The sequence below is a fragment of the Agelaius phoeniceus genome, chromosome 15 (assembly GCF_051311805.1).
Source record: "Agelaius phoeniceus isolate bAgePho1 chromosome 15, bAgePho1.hap1, whole genome shotgun sequence".
NCBI lineage: Eukaryota > Metazoa > Chordata > Aves > Passeriformes > Icteridae > Agelaius > Agelaius phoeniceus.
The window spans coordinates 13,435,073-13,447,630 of NC_135279.1; the positions used below are offsets into that span (position 1 = coordinate 13,435,073).

Below are 12,558 nucleotides of genomic sequence, written 5' to 3' on the forward strand. Positions count from 1 at the left end.
GTGTGGGAAGGTATCGCTGATTCAGAAACTATTGTCCACAGTGCGTCTCGGCTAGGAACAGGCAGCAATAGGAGAAGGCAGGCATTTGTATTCCGAAAGGGAATTTAAAAAAAAAAAAAAAAAAAGCTGCTTTGCATCATTGCCGCAGATTTGCGGGGAGCACAGCACGGAGGGACGGTGATATTTTGTTGTTTGCGAAGGTAATAAACACCGAAGCGCTTCGGTGTTTGACGCGTAGCCCCGCGATTGAGCTGTTTGGGAATGGCTGTGGATAATAAATTCCTGGCTGTGGAGGCAGGGGTTGCTGGCATGTATCACATCCAGCGCTCAGACAATGTTCCGGCGTGTGCTGACACCGGAGCGCGTCCCTGCTACACCTGCCGTGGAGTGGCACTTTGACAAGAGACTGCTCTGGCTCCTGCATACACCCCGACTGAAATTGAAATCAGGTGCGAATTGAGCTCTTAACTCTCTGCCTTTCAACCAGACTCCTTCTTCAGCACTTCTTGTTAGGATTCTTGTGTAAACATCTCTTTGTAGCAATTTCGGGAGATTTAATAGTACTGATGTCCTAATATGTGCTTTTATGCCTTTTTTTTTTTTTTTTTTTTACTTCCTGCTTAAGTGTTCTGTCCTTCTAAAAGGCTCAGAATGAAATGGCAAGTACTGTCTGTGTGTGGGTATATGTGTGTGCATAAATATTTAAATATTTATATATAATGTTTGGCTTGTACTTGTTTAAATTTACGGATTCTTGCATTATGTGGAGGAAACAGAATTAAAATGCAGGAACACAGAATTAAAGGAGACTTTGTTTGTAAGGTTCAGTTGTGTAGTTAGAAGATTATGTAAGATCAAAGATATTCAAAATGCATGTGTCCTAGAGAAGTAAAGTGTAGAAGGAGCAGCATTTTAGCAATTTAAGAATATAAAGCTTTGCTGTAACAATACAGAATGCAGACTGTCAATAAGTCTCTGTAGCCATCCAGCATCCTCACAGGGCATTTTATGGAATGCTGTTTAAAATCTGTTGTAATTAAACCACAGCCTCTGTTAAGGGCAGTGTTAATGAAAGAGCAGCCTCACCTGTTAGTATGGTTACTTGAGGTAAGTGTAACAGCTTACAGTGGTTGTACAGACTCCAAAGTTTTTCTTCAAACTTCAGTGGAATTGAGAAAGATGGTTCTTTCTGTAAGATATTTGTATTTGTCATTCAGCTGGTACAGAAGCACTGGACAGAATAGCAACTGGTCTGTTCTAGAGGTAAAGTCAGTTCTTACAAGGGGATGACAACCTGATGATAAGGAACATTTCTTGCTTTGTCAAGATTTAAAATATATACAAACAATGTATCTGAGCAACATTTTCCTGTGCCTTGGCAAATCAGGTTGATGATTAATTTGGCTTGGCCCATATGCTGAGGTTCCTACTTGCTGAGTAATAAATAAAAACTAGTCTTACATTACACCCATATAGATTGTGTGGTATGCAAAAAACCAACTGTGAGGTCTGAGTTTTAATTCATTTTAAGAGGAAAACTTTTCTAGCTGTCGTTTCTTAGTGCCCTGGCAATGCCTGAGAACTCAAAGAAGTAATTTTTAATCCAATTATTAACATGTTTACAGCATTTTTTTTAAAGAAAAAGTTTTGGTCCAGACAATGTTTGAATTTTTATTCTGCTTTTAAAAAAACATTTCTATTAAGACAGTGCTCATAGGAAACAATAACATTTTAGTGCTTTACATGTTATTTTTAATAGGGATAATTAAAATAATGGTCTTTCTGTGTGATTAGCTTTTAACTGCTTGTGTTGCATGGGGAGAATTAACACGTGAGCATCACTAGCAATGTTTTCCTGTAATTAACCTGAACTGTAATTTCACTTGTAATGTTTCACACTAAAAGTCAAAGCTGCAGGAAAGAATTGAGGAGGTGCTTTCTCTTGTTAGGTCACAGAGATTACCAGAGGTTATTGATTTGAGGGGGCTAATAGGTGCATTTCTTTGCCTTTTTAAAGAACTGTTTTATTTCTGATGTATATATATGTACATCAACTTTCCATACATGGACATGGTTTTGGCATTTTCCTGTCAAATACTGACATTTTTGTTTCTGCAGTCAAAGTACATTTCCTGTGAGCAGCTTTACTGTTAGAGTAAGTCATGGTGTTAGCTGTATTAGTGATTGTGTGCTTAAAATTATTTAGAACAACATAGGAAAGGGAAATTGTTGAGTTCAATCAAGTTCAATGTCTAGACTTTCTTGTCTGAGAGGTCAAACTAAACTGAAAGTCAAATTGGATGAAGACAAAGCTCTATCCACTATTAGAGTACTCAAGTCAATATACCAATGTTTGTTTTGTGTTTGTTTGCATTTTACTGTGAATTCAATCCCTCAGTCCTTAATGTTTCTGGCAAAAGATGCACATAGGAGCACCACTGAAGTCCATGCTTAAAGATAAGACCAAAAAATTATTGGGCTGATCCTTGAAACAATAATATTCTTTTATATAAATGGATAGTTCTAAAAAGTTTGCCCTTCCTTGCCCTGGATCTGTAATAGAAAATACAACCTTACAATATAAATTAAATTCATTTCTACTAAACTAATTAAGATAAGAGATGTTTTAGTCCTTACTTGCTCTTTCAGAAGGTTAATATTTAATGGAAATGGCAAGTTTTTTCCCAGGCTTTTTTTTTTTTTTTGAACTCTGCTTTACTTACAATTTCACAAGATCTTTATCAGGAAGAACAGTTTAATATAATACTCACTGTGCTACAACAGCAAAGAAGGTTTTGCTGATACTCAGTACAAGCAGAGCTGGTCCCCACTTTGTGACCGGAGGTGTCACATCCCAGAGCCTTCATGCCAATGGATGGTGACTCATCTTTCTAATTCCTTCCTGCACAAAGCAGCTCCTGCACAGAGTGCTCTTAGTGGAGCACAGAGTGGCTCTGGCTGTGTCACCCTGTTCCAGCCACAGGCTGCTCCAGCTCTGTTTGCTGGCTGTGGCTGCAGCCTCGGAGAGCCCCTGCTCCTGCTGCTCTCACTGTGGCTCCCTGCAGCACAGCCTCCCCTGATCCTCACAGCACTGACAAGAGACTCTGGGCCATGCTCTGTTAGCTCCGTTTTGTCTCACAATTATTGCTCTGCAGTGGGATCCCATAATGCTGGTGAAGTTCAAATACATTGGTTTAAATCCACCTGGCTGACTAACTCAATATAATCAGATAGACTTTTCAGATAAGCAGGAAGCATGCTAAGCTTAGATATTATTCATTTTTTATTATTTTTAAATAGATTCTTTTTAGTTGAATTGATTGACATTCAGTGCCAAATAGTAATAAATTGTCTACTTTCATCTTTATTGCTGAGCATTAATAACCCAGTAGTCATCCAAACAGGGATGTAATTATAAGATTTTTAGTGACAAGCTGCACAACATTGGATTACAAACTTCTGTGCTTAGCTGAGCAGGTTGTGAATGGATACATGGTGCACACACTGCTTTACACCAGTGGCTGTATTCAGACTCATTCTGGGCAATAGTCAGGCAAACAGCTGATCTTAAGCCATGCCTTTTCCTTTCCCTCAGGAACAGGTTTTACAGAAGATACAGTTTTATCTCTGATGAATGGAAATAAAGTTTCACTTTGGAAGGGTGGTTTGGCTTTGGGGATTTTTTTGTTGTGATTATTTTCTTTGAGTTGTTTTGATTTTAACTATAATGCAACTCAATATGGTGAAATTAAGAACAGGATATCACCCTTTTTGATTTTGGATAATAGGATGTTCGTTCTTTTTGTTTGTTCTGAAGAGACTTAGCAAAAACACATTTAGGCAAAATGTTTAACTAACCTTTCAGAACTACAAATATGTGTTAAAATAGTATAAAATACATAAGTAGATTCTCTTGGAGGGATTTTCTTAGTAATTTGGGGCACCTTGCCTTTACCTTTAGTAGCATCCTTTAAAGCTTTGAATTGGTGTCAGTTCTCCAGATTTATCTGTTGTTTCTCAGCCCACGCAGGCAAGGAAAACACCAGGGCTTGTTCAGAGGGTGGTGCAAGGCTATCCAAAATCCTTAATGAGCATATCAGTGAAACCCTTGAGGAGGATAGAAATGGCTTCTGGGTGCAGTCTGTGTGAAGAACGTGGAGAGAAGGCCAGGCTGGACCTGTGCACTGGGAGAGGCACCCGAGCAATGGTTTCATCTCAGGTGCTGTCTGGGGGGAGCAGGCAAAGGGACAGAAACAAAACTGCCTCTGCTGCTTATCCAGGGCACTGTCAGGCACAGGGACAGCACCAGGGTCGGGTTTTTGACCCAGTCCCAGAGGAGCTTTCCCCACCAGTGTGCCCAGGTACAGAAGCTGAGCCTGTCTCCAGGTGGGTGCTGCTGGGCCTCCTGGGAACTTTCAGGTGTGTTCCCTTAACTCTCAACAGGGTTCTTTCTTTTTTTACTTACTATTTACTTTACTTTACTTTTTTTACTTACTATTGCTTTTGGGGATAATTTTTAGGGAAGTCACTTTTCCTAAACAATTGATTGAGGAGTGTTGGTTCTGCTCTGGTTTTGAGTGGCCCTGTACAGTGTTGTCAGCTGTGTTGTAGAAATCTGTCTTGTATTAAGTTTAAGAGGTGTAGATAACTGTATGTAAGTGGAAACTATAAAAATTCTTTTATGAAGCCATTGTGTAGGAGTGTAGGGCTTAGATGTAAAACAGCAAAATACAGGAAATCCTACTAAATATAAATAATAGATTTTTCCAAAGCTTTTTCTGAGTGTAATTGCCTAGTGACTTTTCTAATCTCTCTAAAAAAAGGAGAATAAGTTATCATAATAGTGTGCTCCAATACTTGTACCACATACTAAACTGATGGTAAGTACCTTTTCCAACAATGACAACAACAAAAATAATAAATTAATGTTTAGAAAGGCAGAATACCAGATATTGAAATATAACAATGACACCAGAAAGAAGCTTTCTGGTCTTGAAAATAAAGTTCACTTTACTTGCCAATGTTTCAGTAAATCCTATGTTTGATTCAGATTCTGGAGGAAAAATGAGTCTACTGAAATAAAGTAAATATTAAATTTATCCTACTGTATAAAAATACATTCCCTAGGGAAAAGTGTTTTACACTTCATGCTTGCCACATTAAATGAGTTTTCTGAACCAAATAAAACAAGTGGTATGCAGTTCTGCTGTCACTGTGTAGATACCTAATTGGCCATTACTAGAGATTTAGATATATTAAAATATATATATATATATACACATATATATTTATATAGTTATACTTTCCACCCTAGTTCCTGATTACAGATGCTGTAGGGTGAGATGTTCACATGCAGGCTCTTGGTGTGTTTGGTTTTGGGTCTGGGCTCAGAGGGTTGTGCTCCTTCAGGAGGTGGCAAAAGCATAATCTGGAACACAGACCTTTCTCTTCTGGGATGTTTTCTAGGGTGGGCACTTCTCCTAACATTTCTCCATGTACTTTGACACGGAAAATATTTTCACATTGTCTATGGTTTTTGGGAGAGTGAGCTCTAGCTGGTTTCTGGTTTCCCATGAGAACATGCACATGTGAGCATCCACAAAAATAAGCCCTACTTCAACATAGCTGACAGCATTAAAATCAAAAGAATTATTACTGGGTCTCACAAAGAAGATTTTTTGTCAGACCCCTTCTAATCATAGTAAAATTTTAGGCAAATCTTATTTTATAGAATAATATTTGAATGAGTTGAAACTTGATAAATTTAACTACAGCTTTGAGTAAACACAAAAGTACCATGGAAGTGGATTAGCAATTTTAATAATCCTGTAGCAGTTTCATTTGTTTGTGGTGTTTCTATAACGTGTTCAGTTAGCTAAAACATGACAGAGTTTATGTAAACATACAAGTGACACACGGGGGTCCAGCTTGCAATGAAGATACAGAAAATTCCCATAGTGAATGCCTTTGATCTGTTCCTTCTGGTTTGGGAACCTGTGGCCCAAAAATCAGCTAAAGAACACACAAAAACACTGTTAAGGGAAACTGTAAATTGCTGTTGAGAGTGAGGCAATACAGAAGAGGTTTTTGAAGAAAGTTTACTATTTAAAGATGAGTGGGTGCCTATAAGATGATGAAAAAAATCCTGTTTGCTGTATTCAAGTTGAGTTCTTAGTGTCCTTCTGGACTTGGTCTTGGATCTCTGTGTGTGGAAAATCCTTGAAAAAAAAAAGCACTATAAAAGTATTTCTGTTCAAGTCACCTGAAATAAATGCATGTGCTTGGTAGTTGAGTCTTTTCAGGAAAGATTTATGGGAAGTGGACTGTCAGGTAGATTATTAATAATCTAAAAAGCAAGGATAGTAATAAAGATTTGTGTTATAGCCTTGGCTACAAAAGGAACTTAACCATTTTTGTTTTAGCAGAGAAGTCAGCTTGCTTTACTTCTCTCCCTGCATAGAGACCAACCTGAGTCTTCTCTTTGCCCATCTCTGCAGCCGCTTGTTGTGGGCACAGAGCAAAACTCTCTTAGTGCAGTGCTGAATTTGGAGGTCACAGCTTTATTAAGCAATTCTGAAGTGTGTGGTATTGCAGTGCAAATCCTAGCTGACACCACTGGCCTCAGCTGTGGAGTAAAGAATAAGCTGTGCAGCTGTCTTTTCTTTCAGCTTTTCTACCTGCTAAGGAATGCTGACTGGAATCCAGAACATTGTCACCTTCTTTGCTCTGTGCAGCATCCCTGAGGCTGAGAGATGACACCAGAGTGGAGCTGCACAAAACAGATTTCAGAATCATGGCAGTGGCCAGGACCAGTGCTGAAGCACAATTTGCTGCAGCATTTTTCCAGGCTATCAAAGTCACAATTATTTCAGTACTCCTTATAAAGCAGGCCCTCTGGAAATATCATCATGGCACTTTGTTTCAGCATTGCAGGGCAAAGGAGAGACAGAGCTCTCCATGTGCATAACCAAAATGCCTTGCACAAGAACAAAGCTGAGATAGTGACTCCTCAATGGATTGCTGTCATCACTCTCTTCCTCCTGCTCCCTTCAGATCATTCTCCAGCAAGGTGCTACCCCTTGCTTCAGCAGCCTGCCTATAAACAGCAAGCTCCTTCCCTCTGGGCCATGAAGAAGGGGAGAAGGAGAAAAACACAGGGAAAAAAGTGACCTGGATAATGCCTCAGTGCCCTGGGGTGTGTGTTTGTGTCTCAGAGTGCCCTTGGGGCCGTGGCTCCACCGGAGCTTGGCTGCTGTGGGTGAGCACCTGGGAGAGCCCTGTGCTGCCCTGGGAGCCTGCAGGGAGAGCTGCAGCTCCTCTGCTTCTGTGTCCCTTGTTGTGCTTCCAGTGAGGATTAGTGACTGATGAGCTGAGAGAGAGAGAGAGCTTCCCCTTGCCTTGCACAAGCAGATGTCACTGCTGGAGAGAAGTGGTGAGAGGTGAGGAGAACCTGTGGATTGCCTGTGGAGTATTTATTCTTCTATTGAAGCTCTAATTACCTCACTGCAACTCTTCTTCCATCTCTCCAGTAGTCCCAGAGGCCTCTGTAAGTTCCTCTCGTTCAGCTGGCATTCTGTATCAGCCACCTCCAGGCTTAAATTGCCTTTCTTTTCCTTTAAAGGAGGAGTAATCACTTCCCTCTGTGTTTCTTAGTCCAAAATATAAGCCCTTAATAGATTTCTCTTTTACAGAGCAGCTTATGCATTACCTCCATGCCTGTCTCTCTCCCCATAACCTTCACTGACTGTGAACATTGGAATTTATACATTATCTGCTCTGTAGATCTTGTGTTACAGGATGAAAATTTGCAGTTGTACCCCAGTTAGTTTTAGGCCAGCTTCCTGATGACCTTTTCCCACACAAGGATACTGGGATAGTGAGATTTGTGTCATTCTCTTTGTCTCAGCAGTGTGCTTGGGAAAATCAGAATTGGGAGTCTGTTGATACTCCCCACTTGGATGCTCACTCCCTCCTTGCCTGGTGGGTCCTTGCAAAGGAGACAGCTTTTCTCATTCCTCTGCTCCTGCAGAAGAGAACACAATGAAGTGTGGGGTTTAGATCCTTTGTAAAGCTGCAGTGATTGCTGCTTTGTTCTGCCTCCATTTACTAAAGGTCTTCCATCTAGCCCTGGACACAAAAGAGTCTCTAATTATTGTAATTCCTAGCCCTTGTAATGAAATGTTAGAAGTCTGATGTGTAGTCAGACTGGGTTAGTCCTTGTCAGGAGGAAATCTGGTGGGTATTCAAAAAATATTTAAGCTGCTTTTTTTGAAAACAAGTAACTCATCCCATGTATTATAGAATAGAAATGTCTTTAAATTTGCAATGTAAAAATACTTAGATAAAATGACAGTTAAACCTGAATTAGGTATGTTTCACTATTAAGGTCTGATCCTGAAAATAGTCATTATTGCCCTGCTGTTGTTCAAATGAGTGTGCATGGGAAAGGATCACCTGCTTAGGGCAGCCTCTACTAGAACATGTTTTTCCTATTGTTGTCCATTTGCAGTTTAATTTATACATTTCAAAGAAGGACACTTATAAGATGGTTAGAGCCACTTCAATTTTGCTAATGAAATGCTGTTTTGTACTTAGTAGACCATAATATTGGCACAGCAGAACCTATCATTTATAGCTAGTAGGTATTATTTTCAAACTAAGCAGCAAGAAACATATATATGAGCTTGAACTTGTGGTAGTTGAAGTTTATTTATGCCTTGTAGTGATTGTAGTGACTTGGGATCAAATCTTGCTTATCCATGCTACAGGTTTAGCTGGGTAGGGAGGCTCACTTCTTGTTTCTAGGTTTTTTTCTTTATAGAAAAAGGGAAACAAATGAGGCTTGGCACCACACATTGCAAAAAGAATTGCTGAGGTTAAAGAAAAAGGTGCTCAATATTTGGTTTGAGATTGTTTTCCATTTAGGCAGTGTGAGCAGAAGTGCAAGCAGGGGCTCTCGTGGTAGTTCAAGAGCAGCTATGTGCTACTCCATCTGGGTCTTGCTTGTTTGCAAGAAAGGATCTTGGCAGGCATGGCAGATGGAAGCACTATGGCTGGTGTGCTGTTTCCTGGGTCCAGATAGTAAACTAGCAAAAATGTGCTTTAAAAATGTTTTACTCTCTTCCTTCTTGTATCACTTATCTACTCTAGACTTAAGTCTGGCACAGCTGGATGTAATCCTCCAGGATCTAAGCTCCATAACCAAGGGTTATCTGGTTTAGTTCAGTCAGTTCATGAATATTTTGGACTGTAATTCCCCAAATTTATTATGAATGCACCTGTGTCAGAAGTCATGGTAACCATATTCATGTGTATTTTAACATAGTGCTTTCTGTGTCAGGTGGTGGTCATTTATGCCATGACCCTAAAAGGAATCTCTTTGGTTGGATGGTGGTATTTTTTCTCCCTTCACCTTTCTTTTTCCCATTTCCCTACCCTGCTCCCCTCAGGCATGACATTGCTGGGAAGATTTTACAAGTATAGTTTAAAGTTTGGAGTTGACTAATTATCTTATTGCCAGAAATTGTATATGTACTCAGTGCCATTTCTTCTGTTTGTATGAACTCTTGTTTGTGTCCACTACCAGCAGATTATAGCTAAATGCTGAATGTTAGGAATTGATGTTTTTTCCCACTTTGATTACTTGCAGATCCATAGAGCTGTTTATTCATCTTCTCTACTTAGCAATTATTTAACATCCCGGTTTGCTCACATAGTAAATCTGTAATAGCTTTGTGTATTATGGAAAACAATCCTTCCTTGAGTAAGGACACAGTGCTGCAGGACAAACTAATGCATTGAAAAATAAGTTTAGTCTCCACTTAGAAAAAGAGCTGTTGCAGTCCTGCAGATGAGGGTCTGCATCTGTTGCCTCTGAACAGCACAAAATTCTGCTGGTCCCTTCACACACTGAGCTCACAAACTGTGCTGTCCTTCCAGCCCTGCCATCGTAGGTGCATTTGGGGACTGCATTTACTGCCTGAAATGTATCAGTTTTGTGGAAAGATGTGTGCCTTTGGGTTTGTTAATTACACACCTTTTGCAATTGTGATTTTTTTTTCGTTTGTTTCTAATTGCGAATGTTTCAATTAGAAAGTGTTTTGGAAGATGATAGAAATTGGATGATGTTCTAGTAGTGTAGGAGGGAAAAAATTAATCCAGTTTTTAATTTCAGATAAACAGCTTTATTATAGAGGCTATCTTCCCTCTTTGTGATTAGTCTGAACATTGACAAGAGTATTTTGAAAAAAAAGCTAAGCTGGCTGTATTATTTTGGAATATGTGGCAGCAGGATGGCCCATTCGCTGATTGCTTTTAGCCCATTATGGAACCATATTCTTCTTTCAATTACCAAGGCTCAGGTTTACTCAAATAATGTTTAGCCCTTCTGTGTAAAATCCTCCAAGGCTGAAATCCTTTGGTCAGGGGGCTGGATGTGCCTCCCTGCTGACCAGGGCTGTGCCATACAGGTGCCAGAAGTGCCTGTGCCCCAAATTAAACCTGGGTGGCAGCACTAAAATCCCAGCCTCACCTTATTACCCATGTCCTTGTCATCTCTGAAGCCCTGTGTTGACTAAAAGCTGAAATTCTGGAATACAAGAGCTGTGCTTCTTTTAACTCCTGGGACACACCTGACAAGGAATATTTCCTAGTCTTCTCTGACTTAATCCATTATCCCCCTGAGTAATGGAATACAGGGGAATAATGGAATAATGTGGTTCACAGTGAAATATGGGGTCTCAATGGGAAGCATGTTTTTGGGAGAACTGAGTAAGTTAGATCTTGGAGCTGTCTGCTTTTCTTAAGTGGTTTATTTATAGCTGTCTCTGAGTCTGTTGCCTGTGAGTTATCAAAGACTTTGCAAGATTAATTTGCAGTTTCATTGCAGAGAGTAGCTTCTTTCACCATGAGACAGACTTTTTTCCCCCCTCCTCCTTCCTGTGTCTGTGTACTGCAGTTAAGGACACTGTTATCTTCTCTTCTGAGTGTCATGACTTACAATGGAAACCTAGCCAGAAAAGGAGTGCTTAACCTGGCTGCTCAGTTCCCTCAGCTACCATTTCACAGCTTTTGGGTTCTGTTCACTACAGTTTTGAGGTCCACAGGACTTCTCCTCAGACCTTCTTACCCTTCTTCTTTTCCCACTTTCTTGCAGGAATTGCAGCCCAGAAAGATTATTTGTTCTTTACCCCAGTGTGCACAGTTCAGTTCGTGTACCCTTTGAACAACCCTGCTCTCTGTGGGACTTCCTTAAAGCTTCCACCAAGTGAGACTGAGGTTAAAAATTAGAGAAAAGAAATAAACCCCAAACCCCAAATCCCCTTTCAAATGATAATAGCAAAGCACAGAATATCTGCAGTGGCTGTGAAATCCTCACCATTACTGATATTACAGTACAGACCAGCCAGCCATCCATCTGGGATGATAGCATTACCATTGATACTGTCCTGCATGAAGGGGTCACATTCGACACCTTTGCAGTGGGGATCTCTCCCAGCTGTATTTTTCTGCAATGTACTGGACTAGCACTTCATAATAGAAATAGGTAGATTTAAAGAGATGTCTACCAAAAACCCTCTAAGTTTTTTCAAGGTCTGTTTCTTAGAAATCAAAAGTATTTCTCAAGTGACTGAACTGGAATTTTGAGTTAGGACAGCTAAAAACATGGATAGAGAAGGGTAAAAAACTTGTGCCTGGATATAAAAATCCTTGCAATAACAAGGTAGGATATTGTGTTGTTTCCATTAAATTGTTTTTTTCTTTTTCAGGCTCTCTATCTAAGCAAGCCCTTACTGTATGGAAAGCAGTTAAGACCATAAGATAACTTTTACTGAGCTGTTCTGTTCATGCTGCAGCATGAACTACATAGCTGGAATTTTGCAGTAATAAGTATCTGTATATCCCAGGCAATTCATTTGGCATCATGTATCCAAACAGCAGCTGAGACTTCACCAAGTGCCATGTAAATACAATGACAGTGTCCTCATTTGGTGACAGACCTGATGTGAGAAACAAAAGCCCAGAAAATTAGCTCATGATTTACATCATACAGGGACACTGTGAGGAGAGGATAATAGGAGCAAAGTCTTCATGGTAGTCCCTGGAATGCACATGAAATGGAGCAAGATGAAAGATTGAAGCTATAATAGCTTTGAGAGGGAATGCCCTGCCTCTCTCCTTGTTTCCCTGCATTGCATCAGTACTGATCTTTTTAAAAGTAGAAATAGGTGCCCTCTGTGACTACCACTGTATCAGTACTGCAGAGCAGCTCCTTGAACTCTGAATTCCACTGAGGTATCCCCAGATGCCCTAGATACTGCTGAGGCTTTCCCTAGAAAACAAAATAGCTCAGGAAAAATGACCGATTATCCAGGCTGCCATAACCTTCCCACATACTTTCAAATATAAATTACAGTGGAATTAGCAAGTAAAATATTGGATATTGTCTCTTTTAATGCTGTCCTTTGAAATTAATGGTAATGATGATTCCCCAGTTTGGAGTACATGGTAGTGACTTTCTAGTGACTAATTGCCTCAGTCAGTAATGTAATAGATTTT

At 39.9% G+C, this 12,558-nt stretch overlaps 1 protein-coding gene across 15 annotated transcripts in view; it reads left to right on the forward strand.

Moving 5' to 3' along the window:
• Positions 1 to 12,558, forward strand: part of TENM2 (teneurin transmembrane protein 2) — an 884,487-nt gene that overhangs the window by 262,943 nt on the left and 608,986 nt on the right. The window contains exon 1 of one of the 15 annotated variants that reach the window (XM_077186469.1): positions 312 to 449. The exons of the other annotated variants lie outside the window; for them this stretch is intronic. The gene's annotated coding sequence lies outside the window, so the exon portion shown is untranslated. Of the gene's footprint in view, positions 1 to 311; positions 450 to 12,558 lie in introns of those variants that run through there. 15 annotated transcript variants of the gene reach the window in all.